General features: G+C 42.2%; 1 long non-coding RNA gene across 1 annotated transcript in view; it reads left to right on the top strand.

The window, feature by feature from the left end:
• Positions 1-7391: 7391 nt before the first annotated feature.
• LOC109957584 (uncharacterized) overlaps positions 7392-19224 on the top strand; it is a 14951-nt gene continuing 3118 nt past the window's right edge. Inside the window, exons 1-2 of the long non-coding RNA XR_002274569.1 lie at positions 7392-7502; positions 16194-16265. This is a non-coding gene — a long non-coding RNA (uncharacterized LOC109957584). The remainder of the gene's footprint in view (positions 7503-16193; positions 16266-19224) is intronic.

The raw sequence follows: 19224 nt of genomic DNA, 5'->3' as shown, positions 1-19224 counted from the left end.
ACAAACCTTTATGACTAAATTAGAACTGTTCTTGCATTGTTCATTTGTTTTGTCGTTCAGACTTAGGTTCATAACTAACATAACCTGCATCCAACTGCATAAGCTGTGTCCATTTTCCACCACTTATTCAGGTTTGGGTTACGATGGTGACCTTCATCCTCAGCCATGTCCTCGAAACAATGTAACCTCTCCAGGTTCTTCATCGGCTCTAGGAATTCTCCCCCCAAGAACATGTCAGTGAGGCTTTCTGATACCTGGACCACCTCATCTGGGTTCTGTCCATTGCAGAGCTGCAGCCATGTGTCACCAGGATACACGTCACTCTCTGCAGACCAGTCTGTACAGAACCCCGCTTCCCGAGGCACCTGATGTTTTGACAGAACTGAGCTTAACCAAAAGTCATTCTCAGTGGCTACACTAAACTCATCACACACATGTTTGAGGATTTTGGCTTCCACAGCCACAGAGGCTGCATTTGTTTTGGCCCGAGAGCATGACAGCTTCCTTCACCAGAAGGTTTTTGTGTTGCTGTCCCTGCCGGCACAGCTGACCTTCCCGCCACAGCGCTTTGCAGCCACCTCAGAGAAGGAGACTTTAACATGCCCTAGCCTAAGGTCTTCTGGCGTCAAGTACACCTCATGCTGAAACAAATACAAGTGGTCGGGTTCACATCAGGGTTGTTGCCTATGATTCTGAGTCTGAGGCAGTGTCTTAAGAACCCCGCCAGGAACCTTCACCGCACTGACATCACAGCAGTGCTCGGCTGGGGTGCAAGAGAACCACCACATCAGGCTAGAGCTTTCTGGAAACATGTCCACTGTCCAGTCCCTATCCAGGAGTTTGGCTTCCGAGCTGGGGTTGTGGAATCACTTTCAGAGTTTCTGTTCTTGGTTGGACAAAAGTAAATAATCATGTTTGCCCTTTTTGTTCTTTACGGATCTTTCCTTCACAACCCATCACATTTGGAAGAGCTGATTTGAGACACAAACTCATTCTTGCAGATAACAGAGCTTTCACCATGTTATCCATCAAATTCAGTCTCATACTGAATCATAAATCTTTCTCAAAGCTCCACTGTTGCAGACAACAAATAGCATTAGGGGTCTTTAAGATCTCTGGCAAGACAAGTTGAAATATCTACAGGAAGCTTAATTTAAAGCAGCCATATCGATATATTTATATTAACTTCTATCTTATGGATCACAGAAGTAGTGAAAGGGGTTGCTTGTAGTGAGCAACATATAGAGAATTACTGCTTGATTCTGCAGTTCCTCTCAGCTCTATGGAGCATTTTAAATCATTGTTTTTGTTTTATGGCCTGCAGCTTTACAGCTTTGGTTCGGTCTCACTGCTCCCATCAACAACAGGAAGCTGTTCTGTGTTTTAAAAAAAGTATGATAAATCCACAAAACATCTGCACAGCGGGCAATGTTAGGAACTAGTTGGCATTTAGCAGCTAAATAGCAGATAATTGTCTCAGCAGTTAAGGGAGAGAGTGAACTTTGGCCTTACATTCATCAGGTGGCCAGAATTATGAAACGACTGCTAATGTTGCTTCTTATCTACATTAACAGTCGTTTGCTAACAGGTTGGCCATATAAACTCAAGGGGTGGTAATAATAAAACAGCTTGTTTCCACTATACACCAAATAAATAGAACTTCTTTTTTTTTTTTTTTGGAGACGACCAAAATATGTGAAATGACAGGTCGTCACGCTGCCGTGTGACATCAGCATGCAGCTGTGTGTGCATGCAGGGCGGGAATCAGTGAGTATTTGGCACCTCCAGCATGTATGCTTAGAATACATGCAGTAACTGAAGCATGTTGATTTGTATGTGCTCCTCATGTTTCTTTCAATGTGAAATAAGGACTGTCCATATCTAGCCATTCAGCACAAAATACCCAGCTAATTACAGGAATAGAGCAGCTGGCAACCTGAACTGAAGTTGTGCAAGAGTTGGAGCCTTCCCTGTAAAAGCCACCTTACCTCGGCTGCACTCCTGTGCTCTTTTGATGCTCCAGGACCTGTCTGCTAAGTGGCAGGTGGCAGCAAGCCAAAGAGGTTGCTGCAAGTTTAGAGCTGGCTCCATCTGAAAACACAGCGGCTTCAGGAGCTATGGGTTGACACTGCCAGGGTTCTGCTTCTGCCTTCACTGCATCTCTGCCACACTTTCTGCTCCAAGCTGCTGAGAGGAATCCAGCACACTAAAACCCTCACTTGTCAAGAAGCCTGGAGGGAAACACTCGCAGTTTGCATAAAATGACTCCAGGCTTGATTTGCACAGTGGTGGGGAAGCTGTTTATCAGATTTGACTGCCTGATCCTTTCATTGATAACAGCATTAGATCAGACTTTGGTTTGGGTCTGAATCACAGTAAAATATGGAGTTGATTCTGACCTAAACCTTTTTTTTTTTTTCTTTTACTCTTCTTTAATGTCAGGATGTGCTGAGAACACTTTCTGGTATGTGGGCTACTGTATGTATGATGCCTCCATATTCAGAATAATAGAGCATAGAGTCTCTTGTGGAGAAGTTTGGGTGAGAAATGTAGCACTCAGCATTTCCATTAACAGTGCAGCCTTCTGTATGTTCCAGTATGAAGCATGGCCAAACCTGCCAGCACACTGTGGTCATTAATTGGCAGACAAATAGAGCAAATGCTGTTAAAAGATTTTGGTTTATACTGAGTATAAAGGATAATTAAATAGCAACAGTGAGAAACAGTCAATTGTAATCCACAAATCCAGCTGCAAGTCCGTGACACTGGTCAATAAAGGGCTATTGACCAGCAGGAGGCTGCCCAAAGTCTGGCCTTCCTCAATAAGTTGCCTTTTTAGATCAGACGATGTTACTGTAGGTGGGGACGTTTCAGTCCAGTCCAAAATACCAGATGGAAAACAGCCACAGCTCTCTGCACCTGGCTGTAACTACCAAGTTCGTGATTCTGACTGATCAAACTCCTGCAGCATCAATGTGAGTGCTCAAGTTGAAAAACTGTGCTTACAGCTCATATAATTGTTTTCTTAGAGTCTAATAAACCACTTTTGACAAATCTATTAAAGGGTTTTGACTTTGGAAATTATAGTTTGACCAGCGGTAGCCTATCTGCAGTTTTCAGAGAAAGGAGGCAACTTTCACTGCCCAGAGAAACATCTAATAGGATTTCACACAGCTGCCTCAGGTCAGTGACGCATACAACCGATGGTATGTGCATACTGTGCGGTGGTCTGACTGACTTTACCTGCTGCCATTAGAACCTGTAACCTGATTGATCGGGACATGTGCAGGGTATATTTTTTTATTATGGCTCATGAGGAGCGCACCTCCTCAGCTCAGCAGCCTCCCTCTCATTGACACACTCCTATAGAAACTTGACGATGACAAGTGCATTCTAAAACAAACAGGCCTAGAGATCCCCCTGAGAAAACACATTGCAATTCGAACCCTGACCAAACAATCTCAGCACAAAGTCCATTTATTAGCTTTATCTGGACCTGTCAACTCAAATTGATTTGTCAAATTATTTCCAAGGTCAAGAATAAACTTTCACACTTCACTTTAAGCCAAGAGACCCTAAAAGTTGAAACAATCCATCAGTTAGTCAGCTGGCAAAAATTAATTGGCAACTCTCTTGATAATCGATTAATCATTTAAGTCCATTTTTTAAACCAAAAATGCCAAAAAGTCTCAGGGTTCAGGTTCCTTGATACAAAAATTCGATGCTTGTCCCTGTTTTGAATATTGAATTGAATATTTTATTTTCTGTAACACTTGTTGCTGTGGTGTTCATCTTGTATTCAGCCATAATGACACTGAACAACACTGTTGCTCCGGGTAAGAAAGTGACTCTAATGGCTTAGAAGTTCACAACATAGATAATAAAGCACATTTCTGTCAGGAAAGGCCCAGTGTTGGCTTTTAAAAGATACTGGAGCTGTTCCAGACACAACCTTCCCTGGCACCTGCACACAGACAAATGGAAATGTGTCTAATGAAAGGCTTTCAGGCGATATTGATTTTTTTTTTTTTCATAAGTGTGGCTGGCAGTTTTGTCCTTGACATAGATTTGGACAAGTATGCAAATGGAGGAAAAATGTAAGAACAGATGTGTGTGTGTGTGTGTGTGTGTGTGTGTGTGTGTGTGAGAACCCTGAGTGCTTATGTTTCTTGCAGCACCACAACTGTTATTTTCTCTTTGTAAGCAGCTACACAAGCAGTGTTACAACATTTAAAAGGTTCCTACACACACTAATGACTTAACTGTCTAACGAAATGTCAAGTAGTACCACAGATAGATCTCACTTTGTCCCACCAGGTCTCTCTCTGGCTGTACACCTATGTCCACGTATATCATTCATCCAAATATGGGTAATGTAATTACCTGTGCAGAAACCCTCCCTTATATTCCTCAGAGTGAGGAACATTGAGATGCAAGTCAGCGGTTTTTACTTTGTGTAACCAGAGCTGGAGGCTGTCATTACACTAATGCAGCACTGCTATCCAACAATGGATCTTCCATCAGGAAGAGAAAAAAAACCCTCCAAACCACAGAGAACAAAGATCCTAAGATACATTACAACCTTATGTCTTTGCTTTTATTACTCATTGTTATATCTCTGAATCTTGATGATCTTCTCATAAGGTAGCTAGGATGTCATGAGCTATATTCACAGGCACAGTTCATTCATTAAATGAAGGGATCACTGACATAGGCAGTACACACTGTCAATGGCATTATGAAGTAGGTTTGACGTTACATTAGTGATTAAAAGTTGTGATAAATGCACATGACATTTTTACTACATCAGCAAGCTCTGTTAGAATTCTCCTGTGCTGGATTGACATGTTTGAAGTTAGATTTTGGTTTGTAAAAGCATGTGTGTGAACAGAAAAGTGAACAGGTCAAAATCCCATGCAAAGGTGCCACTAAGCAAAGCACTTATCTCCTCTCATGTAACAGCTCTATGGCCATCATTGGAAGATAGTGGCTGCACTCGGTGTGAATGTGTGTGAACCAGGCTCAGGCTTAGTTACCCTTCCTAGACACACAGTTCAATTTTATTCTATTTTATTTGTATAGCGCCAAATCACAACAAACGTTGTCTCAGGACATTTTACAAAGTAAGGTCTAGACCTTACTACTATTATTATTATCATCATTATTATTATAGAGGAGAAACCCAACAAATCCCAACCCAATCTTGAGCAAGCACTTGGTGACAGTGTGGAGGAAAAACTCCCTTTAACAGAAGAAACCTTGTAGCCTTAGATTTTCTTCTCAGTGAACACCCACATGACATTTGTTAACACCCATCTAGCACAGACCTATTTGTCATAACAAGCAACAGGTTATAGACCGGTCCCACAGTGGAGAAAAAGGTAATATTTCCTGCTTTTATTTGAAAGGGTGAATGCGTTCTGTCATTTCATAATTATATCTGATGGAGCTGATATTACTGCATACGCAGCAACATTGTGAAACATGCTGAGTAGAATGTGTCAGACTGAAATGAATTTTCTCTAGTTTTCAGTGTAACCTGAGAACTACTGACTTATATTTGAGCCTCGATCTTAAAGATGCGATGAAATTATATTTGTAAAGAAATCATTGTATTTCATCATATTTACAGGCTTCACTTTCCACATTAACGCATTCATTTTTACTCACTGAATTCCCTAGTGCCCAGCCCTAGACTTGGTGTGCCAGAGCGCTGACACAAACACAACAGCCATCTGTACAGTTTACAAACCTGCCTTATGAACATGTTTGTAAGTAAAGATGTGATTTGTTAGCTTGTAGCATTAGCTGCCTCTGGTATGTAGTTAGTTAAATTCTGCCGAACTTGAACCCTGAACCAGTTACACAGCTGAAACATTTTAATTGTTGTATATTTTTTTTTAAACTAACTTAAAATCTAAATTTTAACTGTCTCTACAATTTTCAAACATTTTACCAGAAACACCCCCAAAAAACAAAGTGTAGAGCCTTTAGCTGAGTACAGCTAGTTGATTTGCCACTGGATTAAGAAGTGTTAGACCTTTTGCAGTATCAGTAGCAATAATACACGAGTATAAAATAAAGTAGAATAAAATAAATAAATAAAAACTACTTAGAAATACAGAAATGGCCCCTGTGAATGTTATACTGTTTAAAAGGCTATTATTGGGTTGTTATTGCCGATGCATTCATTTCTAAATATTATACTGTTGAACGTGGTCACATTGGAACTAAGTTTGCTATTTTATATTACTATGGTACATACAGGCTCATAACAGATTTTGTATGTAAAATCTTAATTTGTAAAAAACTAACAAACTAGTAATTAAATCAATGGGGAGAAGTAAAAAGCAGGCTACAATAATTGTAGTAGAGTAGAGGTTTAAAGAGACAGAATAGAATAGCGACAAACACCAAGAAAAGAGAACACATCACTCCAGTGCTTAGATCTTTGCACTTGCTTCCAGTTAAATACAGAATTCCGATCAAGGCTTTACTTAGTCTACAAGTCTCTCTGGGCCCAAAGCATATCAGAGATACTGTATGTTTGCTGAGTAAAGGCCAAGTAGGTGCCTCAGATCTGCAGGGACTGTTTAATGGAAACAGCTTCCATTACAACTTACATCTGCCCCAACTGGAGCCACTTTTAAAACTAAGCTAAAGACTGTTCTTTATTCAGCTGCTTTTAATTCATATTTCTTAATTCCACCCAGTATCGCACTTTATCTAATTCTGTTTTTTCTTTTATTTCCCATCTATTACCCAATGACCAATTGACCTTATTATGCTGTTAGGCTGTTTAGACACCGATGTTTCAAATCTTCTGGAAGAAAGTACGCCCACCTCTGGTGTAAATTACTCTGAGGTTAGTCTTGGGAAGACCGGAGTAAAGGGGTACAAAGTATAATGAGAACTGTGAGAATCCATAGTCTGCCACAGCTATACTAAAGGTACTAGGTATCTACTCATGCGTGTTGCTACTTGTATGGCCATGTAATTGTTTCTTTTAATTTGCATGTGATATTTTATTCTAATTTGCATTCATTTTTATCTGCATATGCATTTGTATGTTTTCTCTATGTGTGTGCATTGTGTTAAGCGCCTTGAATTGCCTTTGTGTATGAAAATGTGCTATATAAATAAACTTGCCTTTCCTTGAAATGGAGCTATTCACAGTGCAATTACCTGAATTCTTATTCAAGTACTATAGTGCTATTAAAAGGTTTTTTAAGTACTTTCTTTTCACCACTGTGATTTACTAATCACTATTAACCACCTCATAGAATTGTTTTAAGATGACATATCACACTGTCCACCAAAGGTTTGGTTTGGTAACGTTTCTGCAAAATGTCCCATCACTCATGTCACACTAGTCTGTCATGATGGCAAAGATTGCTCTGACCAGTGTGGACCGGGACTTGAAACACTTTGACGGACATTATGACACACGCAAGTGCGGGAACTTTGGGATGTTAGTTGGGTCCTAGCACACTCAGAAACAGGTAAGCTGTCTACTAGCAGTGCGTATTTTGGCTTGATATGGCCCCGAAATATGTTGCGATGCCCATGCGCGTGTGTAGTTCCGTGTTGTTTAGTTGTGTGTGTGGTCTACAAAACCACTTAGACCTGAAACAACGCCTGTCATCGTGAGGCTAGCTAGTTGGCATCTGCTTGAGTCGCCCGGGCCCTTCTCCGTTGTGCTTTGTAGCCTCAGTTGAATTTGTTGTGTACTGAGAAAATGCATGTATCACGTTCTGTTTGACTGCATTTGTTCGTGAAACAGTAGGATATGGACAAAATGTGCCTCGCCTGGTGTAAAGCCCAGATAGTGAGCTTACCCAGGAGCTACATACTAATCGGCCCATATGAAGGGGCAGTGCGTCCATGCGTAACCGCTCGTCTCCATTCTGTGCTCCAGTAGTATTGCGCACAGACAGTAGGCGCCCTGTTTTATTGGTTTATTTTTATTTTTTTATATAGGGTTTTGAGTTGTGAGCTTTACTCTGTTTAGCTTTTATCCTCTGTCACTCCTGGGGTTTGGAGATGTGGGGAGTAGGGAGGCCAGCGGGGTTAGGAGCCAAATAAAATACAACAGCCTATATTGTTATGTTTGTTGTTTTGTAGACTCAGATGTACTTTTTTGTGTTATGTTATTCAGCTATCCCACATTTTCTATAGGCTCTTCTCCACTTGTAATGTGCATTTGTTATTTAGTGGCTATTATGCACATCAGGTGAAACCATAAACGGACAATTTGAAATTTGTGACTAATTTAGCTCAGTGGTAAAATATATCAAACTGGAAAGGAGAATTTTTATTTATTTGCTAACCTAGAATTTAATTTGGTTGCTGTGTGTCCATTTGGAGACTCCTGCTGTCCATTTTGGAGCTGCCTGGACCACTTCATGGAAGAAAACCATAGGATTGTCATAGTTGTGATATCATCATCAGATTTGAAACAGTTATTCATTGGTATTTAGTTTACAACTCCACAGTGCTGTCAAACTGGAACTATAAAGCCACAGGCAGTTATTTGGATTTGTAATATCTAATTTTATTACATATATTTTTTAGGCAAGACCTTATTTATTCATATAGTCAGCGCGATTCAATAAATGTCAGTAAATGTTAGTCTGGGAATCAGAATGAGGGTCTTTGTCTAACTTTGAGGATATAGCCAGCAATGTATCTACAGTGTGTGATGATGTTTATGCAGGTTCACATGGAGTTGTAAAATGTTTTGGGGTGTTTGACACACTTTTAAAATATTCTATATGAAAAGAGATCTTGTCCAGTCGGTTAATATATAAAATATCAAGTCTTAGTTTAACCAGTCAGTGAACTGGAAAATGAAAATGAGAATATCTTCAGTTCAATAAGTCTCACTGCCAACAAACTGGCTCAGTTCCAGTGATTTAATAGAAAAGATCATATAATATCAGACTGGAGTTTCATCTGAAGTTTATTTCACCATCTAGTTCTTGGGTTTATTTATGCTACTAAAGGGCCCATTCAAAAGCAGTCTAGTAAAACCAAATGATCCCTATTTACTTCAGCTTACTTTGAGTTGGGCCATTTTTTAAAGTAACAGGCACTACGGCTAATAGAAATATGTACCAGTAGCAGAGCTGCTTCATTGCAGCAGCTCTCTGAACAGTGATCTTTGCAAAAGGTGCCACATGAGCCTAAGATAGAGGGCAGCACACATTCAGTGCTTTCTCAAATTAGTCGAAGACTTGCTTGTTTTGAAAGGGTCTGAACCTGAAGTTTCTTGTTTTGGTTTTCTGTCAGTGGACAGACTGATGCACAACCACAGCAGGTGACTTTTCCAGAGCCTTTACGCGTAGCTTTGATTGGAGACCCTTCCATGAAACTTTCAGAACACCAGAAGAGAAGTTACTGCTCTAGTCTTAGTCGAAGGAGAGGAGAATGATCTTTTGCTCTGATATGCAAAACCCAGCCTAAGCAGAATGAGTGGAAGGATCATCACATGGCCTGTAAAGGATAAAACCAGGATTATTACACTGAGCCAGTAAAGTTAGTTTTCTTTTTTGTTCTTGTGTCCTTGGAGAGACATTTGAGCTGTAAATGGAGGGAAAAGGGAACATTTCAATTTGCCACAAAGCAAATCATTTATTAACTCCGCCACACACAAATAGCCACATCAGCTCTCAGCATGGATCCTCCCTGGCCCATCAAAACCGCTTCAGCCTCACTGCTACTTATTTCACTTAACAGTTAGAACAGTGACAGAAAACTTGATAAATCTGGCTGTCATCATTATGTGCCCACCTTTAGACAAGTTACATCAAATGGACCAATATGGGAAGTGGTGCTGCACAGTTTGAATCTTTTAAATTGGAAACAGTGGAGGACCATAGTGTGTATTACAGCCAACCACAGTGTGTATTACAGCCAGCCACAGCTGTCAGCTCATCAACGGGCTCCCAAAATAGGCAGCACGTTTACCAGCAAATGAGTTAGTGTGGTCAGGTTCAGACTGTCCCTCTGCTTCCTCCTAAAGGGCAAATTATACTCCATGGTTCCAAATCAAAGTATGAACAGAAAGGCGTCTGCGTCCGCACTAGGGTGTGCACAGTCTAATTAGCCCGTAAACCCCACACCCTTGTTATCATTAATAACAGTTGTATGATTCTTAACAGTTGTACGTGGTTATCTTTGATCTGTTGTGTAACTTTGGCAAACCAGAAGCTTAAATGGAAAGTCCACCAGTTTTACGTTCAGGTTACTTGTCATGAGCGCTCATCCTGTGTGAACAGTTGCCTGATGTCTGCTGTAATTCTCGAGGCTGTGCTCCAGAGTGAGAAAAAATAACCCTGATGTCATAGTGATGTCATTAGGGTTATCTCAGCTACAAAGTTCTATCAGAAACCCCGCATTACGATGCAGTGTTTACTGGGCAAGGAGTGTCTAATGAAAGATGCTATTAAATTGCATTATGGGAAATGTAGGACCTATTGCTTGACCCATACTACGGATTAAAATCTGTTTATTTTTCAGCCTCTGCTGCTCTGATTTTGACCAGGCTTATTTAAACTTGTGTCTTTTAGGTCCCAGCTTCATAAAAGTACAGTGATAAATCAGTGGTGTCCCTTTAAAGTGGATGCCACACACAGAGCAAGATGATTTTTGGTCATATATAGGTTTTACCCTTGATACTTTTACTGATGGTGCTGACTTGTGGGATACTGCTTGTATCTGACTATGAATGGCTCTTGGTATTTCAGAAAGTAAAAGTGAATTGATAAACTAGACGACACTAATCACACTGTAACCAGGGGAAGTTGGTTGAACCTTTAGAAATGAAGTTTAGACTGATCAAAGCGTCTAAAGCAGCATCATGACGTCAGATGAGGTTAAATACAGATTTTATTCACAAGTAAAAATGTTAACAGCAAACATTCAAATATGATTTGTTATAGTAGCGATCTGTTGCCTTTATGAGCCTCGATCTGCCTTTGCTGTCTGAGCCTGCATGTCTAAGATCAGTCTGACTGGTCAAATGCAAATGATAAGAAAATAGCTATCAGAATGAGAAGGAATTAAAATGCACTGCTGCTGTTGTCCTCCTGTGCAACTTAACTTACTGGTTTTTGATGGAAGTGTTGGAAGAGGAGGAGAGGGACATTGTTTAAGCACAAAGTCCCTGATTGTCACAGCAGAGGGCTGCTCCAGAGCGGTTATGTGTTGCATGCCTCAGCGGGGAAAATGTCTTCGTATGCGGGCGGCAGTTCACTGGGGAGCGGGTAGGAGAAAGGGAAGCAGCGATTGAGCTCCGGGTCCGTGGGCGAGTATCCCGGCAGCTCGATGGACGGATGTCCGCCGCACTGCACTTCTGCACCTGCCTCGTCAAACACATTAAAAACACCCAAGTTTATGTAAGACACCGGCTGGAAATCCGCCGAGGAGCAGTCGCGCTCCTCGCTGAAGATGATCGCCCCGGAGCTCTGCCTCGGACACTGTCTGCTCCTAGAAAACTGCGCCGCTTTGAACCTTTTGATGACCACCAGGTTGATGAGCCCGAGGAGGCACTCCAAGGTGCTGAGAACGGTGGAGATGACCAGATTCCGATGGTACTCCCTCAGCTGCTCGCAGGCAGGTGTTATAAACATAGAATGGAAGCAGTAATGGGAATATTTCCTCTCCACCAGAGAAGCAGTGTCCCCGTCCACCACCGCGCCGGAGAAGGCAGTGAGGACTCCCAACAAGAAGACCACAACACCGAGGAGAAAGAAATTTCTGCAGCCGGGCTTGTCCATGCAACAAAGCAGCGCGGTGCCCAGCAGGACCTGCCCGATGCCCACAAGTAGCCCGGAGTAGAAAGCCCCAGCCGCGGCGCCGAGATGGAAATGCGCTTTCACCGTAGATCCCAGCGAGACGCATCTTAATCCGACGACAACTTCGCTCAGGGCGCACACGAAGAGGAGGGTGCTGGAGAAGACGGTGCACAGTCCTTTCCCACTCAACTTCATTATATTCCGCCTCTGCCGCTCTCGATCCCTCTCCCCCCTTCTTCATCCTCCTTTGTCCTGTCCTTCGTCTCCACTAGAAGCACTCTCACATTGGGACATCATCTGCCGGTGACTCCTCCGGTTCAGAGCGGGCGATCCTCGCCGCTGTGGCGTCTCTCTCGCATCCCCGCCGCTTTACGGGAATATATAAATAATTAATGGCAAAAATGCGTTCCTGTTTGCACTTATCGATAAGCCATACACAGCCAGTGATCGCTTCAGCAACAGATCACATCAGACTCTTGAAGCACTCTCCTGACCAAAAGTTTTCCCCTGTGGTCTCCTCCTGAAGAGAGAGCCTCGATCTGCAGTCCGCCGACTCGCTGGATAGAATGGTGCGTGGCAGAGAAGGAGGCGGCTGCACCCTGACATGCCTGAGGGTCCTGTGCACCAATGACCAGTGACCCACAGGCCTGCAGATAACTGCAACTCGGCAGCAGGTAGTTTGAATGTGTCTAAGTTGGCCCGTGATGAGTAGGCTGGTATAGCGACCTGCTGCTAAAAAGGAAAAACATGCACAACTTTTGGTTGGTTATCAATAAACAACCACCTGCAGGAACAGACATCACTGGGTTTTAGGAACAGTCGTTTTTCTGCAACCATTTAAAGGCGGCAACACTATTAAAATCGGTTTGGTAGATACATTTAATGTGCAGATTTCTCTGCAAATAAAAGGTGAAAGTCTGAGTTGTGGTGGAATCACACCGTGGTATGGTATTGGGCTCATTCCAGTGGATAGGCTACATCCATACTGTGATATGTATACGTCATCCTTTCTCGGGAGTTGTTGTTTGTCAGGTGGATTTTTCTGAAGATCATAAACAGCAGCATTAATAATAGAGCAGCACTGAGGCTGTGCTGAAGCATCCAGCCAGGCCAGATGGCAGCTCACTGGACTCGACATGTCTCCTCTCAGCCAGTCTCAGAAAAAGGCGTTTGTAGGAGAAAGTATAATGTAATAACCTGTTGTGTAGGAGGGGACAGAACTGGCCTGGCTTGGCCTGAGGGGGCCACACAGAGAGAGAAAACAAAAGAAGCACAAGCAGGCTACTACAAGACCCATGTTTATTTAGAGAAATTCTCAGTTTTAGTCCCATTAGGAATGCAGAAGGACATACCGTGTGAGTCATCCAAAGGCCATGCTGTAATTTTTAACAGAAGCTGATGCAGCCCACAGTCTAAAAGTAAATGTTTGAGTGTGAATTCCAATATGGTTCCTATTTAAAGACACAAAGAGCAGGCAGATGAACAGGATAGTTCTTAAGTTTGTGTCTAAAATTAGGACATTTCAGAGATACCTGGTCTTTAGCCTTCACTTCATGCTGGATGAGGGGTATGAGGATCAGATGGGGCATGTTAGCACAGAGCCAGTATGCTGACATGCTCTCAGTTAAAACTGCTACCACGCTGTTTTCCACCAGTGTTCCGCGCCCCCCTGGTGGTCCGCGAAGGCATTGCGGGTGGTCCTTGTTCATACATTCAGTGATGCAGTTTTAATGTAGATCTTTTTAAAAACGCATAAATGTCTGAAGAAAATTTTATGCCCACCCTTGTTGTGTTAACAGGATAGATGGAATTGTATGATGGACAGGAAAAGTAAGGGGATTATCAAAGCCATTAGGATTTATCCTCTGAGGACCACAAATGTTTAACAGACAGCCGCCCCTGGCCAGTGTGTGCGTTCCTGGTCTGCCTTGGGAACGAGCTGGCTTGCAGTTAACTCAGTTGTAGTACAGATGTGCTAAATTTAAAGTGAAAAGCAAATAAATCACACAAACACTAGCCTTCGTACGTCACATTTTTGTATAGCATGTTCAGATCATTTGCAGTCCCTTTTTTTTGTAATTTATTTCCATTTTACTAACAGATTGACTGCCTATATAGGCCTTTTAAAAGCCCTGTGTTGTCTTACAGGATCATGTTTTTCATGAAATTACATGCCACTGTGTTAATTGTGGGCATTGCAATTCTGAAGTTTTATGGAAATATAAACAACCCATTTTCATAAAGTTAGGCTAACTGAATTGAACTCAGCTGACCTGCTGTAACCTGGCCGTGATTGTTTTGCGTCTTCAGACAAGTGGCCTCTCATGGCTGTTATAATTTGATCTGGGAGCTGAACCCACACTGGGGACTGGACTTTGCCAGCTGCGCTTCAGCCAAAGTTTTGAAGTCAGGGAACCTTTCTCTCAGGAAATGTTTAGAAGTTGCTTTGAACCTGGGATTTCTTGATCCTGAAAGGATCACTTCACCGGGAGGAATGTGCAGCATGTGCTCCTTCTTCACCAGAGCACAGCTGCACCTCTCTGTGACCCGGCGCAGACACGGTCCATGGTCTCCGGTCCATGGTCTCCGGTCCATGGCTGTTCAACGCACTGTCAGCTCCTGGCTCTGTAAAACGGTCCCATAGTGTGACTTGCTGGCACAATATTGTAGGTTGCTGGATTTAACTTCCTTTCAATTCTTTTACTGTGGATGTGAAAACCTTCAAAGGACGAGCTCAAATTTTTGACTTAAAGAACTGAACATCTGATGGGTCTATGTATTCATCACAATGAGCCACCTCATTGTTTGCACCAGCAAAGTTGCCAGTGTGTATGTGTGAGTGAGAGTCTATTTCGGTCATTACTACTTTGCACAGGGTTGCAGAACAGAGAAGCTGCTGTGAGTGGTGAGTTGATGTGCTGATTGGCAGTTCTGCTTGCTGGCAGTGGGGAGCTGGGGGTCGCTCTGTTGGCAGCTCGGTGGATGTCAACATTAGCAACACGGAGACTGACTGGACCCACCCTTTGACCCAAAGTGACCTGTCTTCTGCAGGAAGAAACAGCTCTGAGTCCACCCTTCTGTTAGTTTGCCTATCAGCACATTGAAACCCATATTCACATTTGTTCCATAATGTAGGCGTTGTGAAGTCTTTAGAGACTAACTGTGATTAAGAGATATACAAATGAACCTGGATCAGGCAGCTCAGAAAATGATTTTTGTTAACTCACAGTAGGAGAAGTGATGGATACACAGCACACATTTTAATCTTATTGGAAAGATACTGAATTCACTTGTCCAACAAATCTGATGAAACAGGAGTTGTTGACAGCATTTGCCTTTGACCAGGGCACACATATAGTTTCCCTATCATGGTCACAAACCTGGAAGATGTTGCTGATGAAGAGTAAAGTACCTCCCAAGCTAATCACAGACACGGCTGCAAGAGGTAGAAGGCCGTAGACCACAGCAGATTTAAAACAGATTCAAAACATGGACGTTGCCAGCCGTATAGGGAAAAAGCATCAGCCAAATATGAATGTGCAATCCAGTGACATGTTGTGGTAAAATCACCTTTCCTCCTCATGAGCAGCTTTTTTTTTTTTACCTTAAATCTTTACAAGTCTGTGTGTGTGCGTGTGTGTGTGTGTGTGTGTTGTGTGTGTGTGTGTGTGTCTGCTGTATTTTGGGCCCATTGCATCAGCTGTGCCAAGAGTCAGCTGCGAAGGGACTGCTTCGGCATTGGAGATACAGTTTTACAGCAGCAGTTACAACTGCAGTGACAGGTCGGCCTGTAAAATTCAGTGTTCGCCTATAAATATTAATGAATCTAAAGCGGTCTGAACTGTTGTTGTCTGGAACTGGGAAAGACTCGCACAGTGTTTTTCCCAGAGAGGAACTGATGCAGAACTCTGCAGAATCAATACAGAGGCAGAGCACCTCCAGAGACAGGGCCTGTCTAATGGGCAGGACTGTAAGAAAAAAAATGAACAAAGAAGAAGCAAGGTCGTCAAGGGGCAGGGGTTTTATTTAAAGCTGCTTTAATCAATGTTTTTATATTAACAATTGATCAAATGACAGTGTGTAATGTAAAAGGTGCTAACTTGTCGTGAATAACACAAAATCATCACCTAACTCTGCAATTCCCTGCAGCTCTAGAGATTTTAGGCCCCTAATAATTTTGGTTTCTAGCCCACAATATTTGCTCATGACCCTCATCTACAGCCACTACAGGCTACTGTACAAAAGCCAAAAAAGAGAAAAATAATATAAATAAAATGACTGTAGACAACCCAATGAGAAGAGACAGAAACAGACAGAAAACTGTAGCAGCTCAGAACACAGTGCTGATGTCGCCACAGAGTTGATCTGACCATAGTTTTGCACATTTCATTCCAGCTCTGTTCCCACCAGCTCCTGAGAAAAATGGTTTTTTAACTCCTGAATGCTCCCCTGGGTTCAACATCTAAGGTAAGGCCTTTTCAAACATGCACTGGAACCCTGAAGTGAACTAAACATTACTTGAGTGTGAGAACGCAAATGTCTTAGTCAGACACCTCTAGCAAACATATTTCCTTGGGCATCCGGGTAGTAGGCGTATGCTAATTTCGAACCAGGGGTATGTGCCTGTCATATTAGGATTACTCTGATTTACTAACATACACACGTGATAAGGATAAAATTAGCCGGTACACGTGTCACGAATCTGACCTCAATTCTGCATGGACACTTATTTTGTGCTTAAGGTTAGAACGTTTCTATGCATGTTAGTGAGTGAGGCCCAAAACGTTCCCACGTCTTTACCGTTTGCGGCTCTCAGTCACAGCACCACTAGTTCTCACCAAAAATGTAAATTGTTAAAAATGGGCCAGAAATATTTTGTTTCTCTTCTAAATTATTTCCTTGCCAGCTGTTACTCAAGTAGGATTTAATAGTGCATTTGTTGGGAACTGTTTTCAGCGTTAATACGTATTAGGGGTTTTTCCATTATAGGATCACTGAAACGTGTCACGCAGAGGAATGCTCATCACGGGTTCTGCATTTGTTTCCACAACGGTGCATCTGCTTTGGAGGTGCATTCTGGGAGCTAAATTTCCGCAACCCTCAAGAGTTAGTACTAAAATCAACTACCAGGAATGAGGGGGCATGTGCACATAGCAGCCACTGGTGATTGGTTAAATCTCTTCACACCTCAAGCATTAGTATTACAAGCACAGTGTGTAAACACAGCTGACTGCATTTGTTAGAGGGGAGCAGCCCCTCTCTCCTCTGAGAGAGCGACAGAGAGAAAATACAGTGGAAAAACAAAGCAGGATGGTCCGCGTCAACCCCAGAGACTGTTTGGTGATGGTTAAGTGAAGTGCAGGGTATATACCATTTGTTAGGTTCCGACAGTGAAAATGCATCAATTGTGTACCCTAGAGTATTTGAGGCACCAGGAGCTTTGTATGTGGGACTGACTCAAAATAAGCTCCAGAAGCCATTGTGAATGCATGTTTCAGGTGTGGTTTGCGTCACCTTAAGATACTGTGTGTATGTCATCAGTGGTGCCTGCCGGATTATATTTTATAGTATGCACAAGAACTGCCTACAGAAGTATATTGCTGCCACCATGAGAAAAAGAAATTAAGTATCTTGTTATAACAAGAAACTTTTCTTTTAATAACTCAACGAGATATTTTTCATGTAATTAAGATGTTATAGGATACTGTACTCTGTCCTTATGACACGGGGTACTGGAGTGAGTGACAGCAGCGTACCCAGACTTTGAGTAGCACCTTCATAGCTCATTCAGTTCAGCAGCCTCTCTGATCAACACCCTCCCATACCAACCTTCCACAAAATGACCAACTCTGTTCTTAGGAGGAGCGCTCCAGTCTTTCATTGAAAATCACTGATCTGCCACTTAAATCTAGACAATAATTCGGCCACAACATAAAACATCAATGCAGCCCATGAGCTGTGATAAATAAAAAAATACCCTTCACATATCCCGATGATGTTACAGGCCTTACTGATGGCAGGTGAAGTCAGTGTGTGTGCAGCTGTTACTCACTCCAAGCTGCACAGGGCTCACGTTAGAGAGTAGAAATTATATGATCTGCTCTAGAGGTGTGTGATATCATATTAGATGGTTCTTCAGGCAATAAATTCAGAGCCGGCTCAATGCAAAACAGACTAAGTGCCTGCTTAGGGGCCCCGCGGCAGCCAGAGGGCCCCCCAAGAGCACTTGAAATGTCAGGTATGCAGAGCCAGATGAAACAGTCTGCCTAGAGCCCCGTGAACTACGCAACTGTTCATTAGGTTTCATAAACGCCAGCAGGCAACACTGTTTATACACTGCAGCTGGGAAAAGACCACCGCATTACACGTGAACATGCATTCATATGCACATGCATGAAATGCATCTCGCACTTTCCTGCAGCAGCCTCTGTGGGGACCAGTAATTTTAAGACACGACGACGATGATCTAGTCTGCCAGTCCATGCAAGATGGAAAGCAATGGATGGATTGATTAAGTATTGAATCTGATTAACTGGGCATACTAGGCAATATGGATGCACATTTGAAAATGAATCAAAGAAAATTTGGAGCAGCCTGTTTGAATGTGCCTGAACCGGCTGATAAAATTCATAACAGTATTGTTATCTATAATTTACAGGTGCTTACGTTTTTCTGTAGAGGACATGCTAGATCATCAGCCAGTACAAGCAGATTTATTCTTAGACAAATAGAGAAACAGTTTTATAGGAGGGAGGATTGTAGTGGGAGCACTGGGTGTGTGGCAATGGCAAATGATTTACATTGCTCACAGGCCGGGCCCCTTCACAGAATTTTGCTTAGGGCCCCAGGGAAGTTGGGACCGGCTCTGCATAAATTTGAAACAATATTGTTCTGTAGGCTATAGCCTATATATGTTGACCATGCAATGACTGGATGGGAAAATTGAGCAAAATCATTTAAAAACTGTACGAGTGGGATTATGGCTGCAGGCGCCACTGTATGTTATTTTGGAGTGGTGTTAACAGTTTTGAAAGTTTTTCCATTTAAATTATAAGTATATAGGATATTTATTAGTACCTCTGACTCCAGTTTATTCTGGGTCTGTATCTGGGCATTACTGTATCATAAAAACTCATTTAACCTGACACAGGTCGTTATTGTTCAGATGTTCAAACTGCTGGAGAAAATTGTCAAGCAAATGAATCTGTGTCTTTAAAAAGCTGAGAAATTGAGATCCTGAGGAGATGTAAGAAACAATATTATTCTAAAGTACTGGAGGATAATAAAAATAACATGAGAGGTACTTGGAATATATTAAATAAATTGATTAGAAATAGTCCCAGCAAGAGTAACTACCCCCAATACTTTATGGATAATGATACACCGGTCAACAGAATGGAGGATGCAGTTGATAAGTTTAACAGGT

The sequence above is a fragment of the Monopterus albus genome, unplaced genomic scaffold, assembly GCF_001952655.1.
Source record: "Monopterus albus unplaced genomic scaffold, M_albus_1.0 scaffold27.1, whole genome shotgun sequence".
NCBI lineage: Eukaryota > Metazoa > Chordata > Actinopteri > Synbranchiformes > Synbranchidae > Monopterus > Monopterus albus.
The sequence above is the reverse complement of the archived record's forward strand: the minus strand, read 5'-3'. Positions and strand labels throughout refer to the sequence as shown.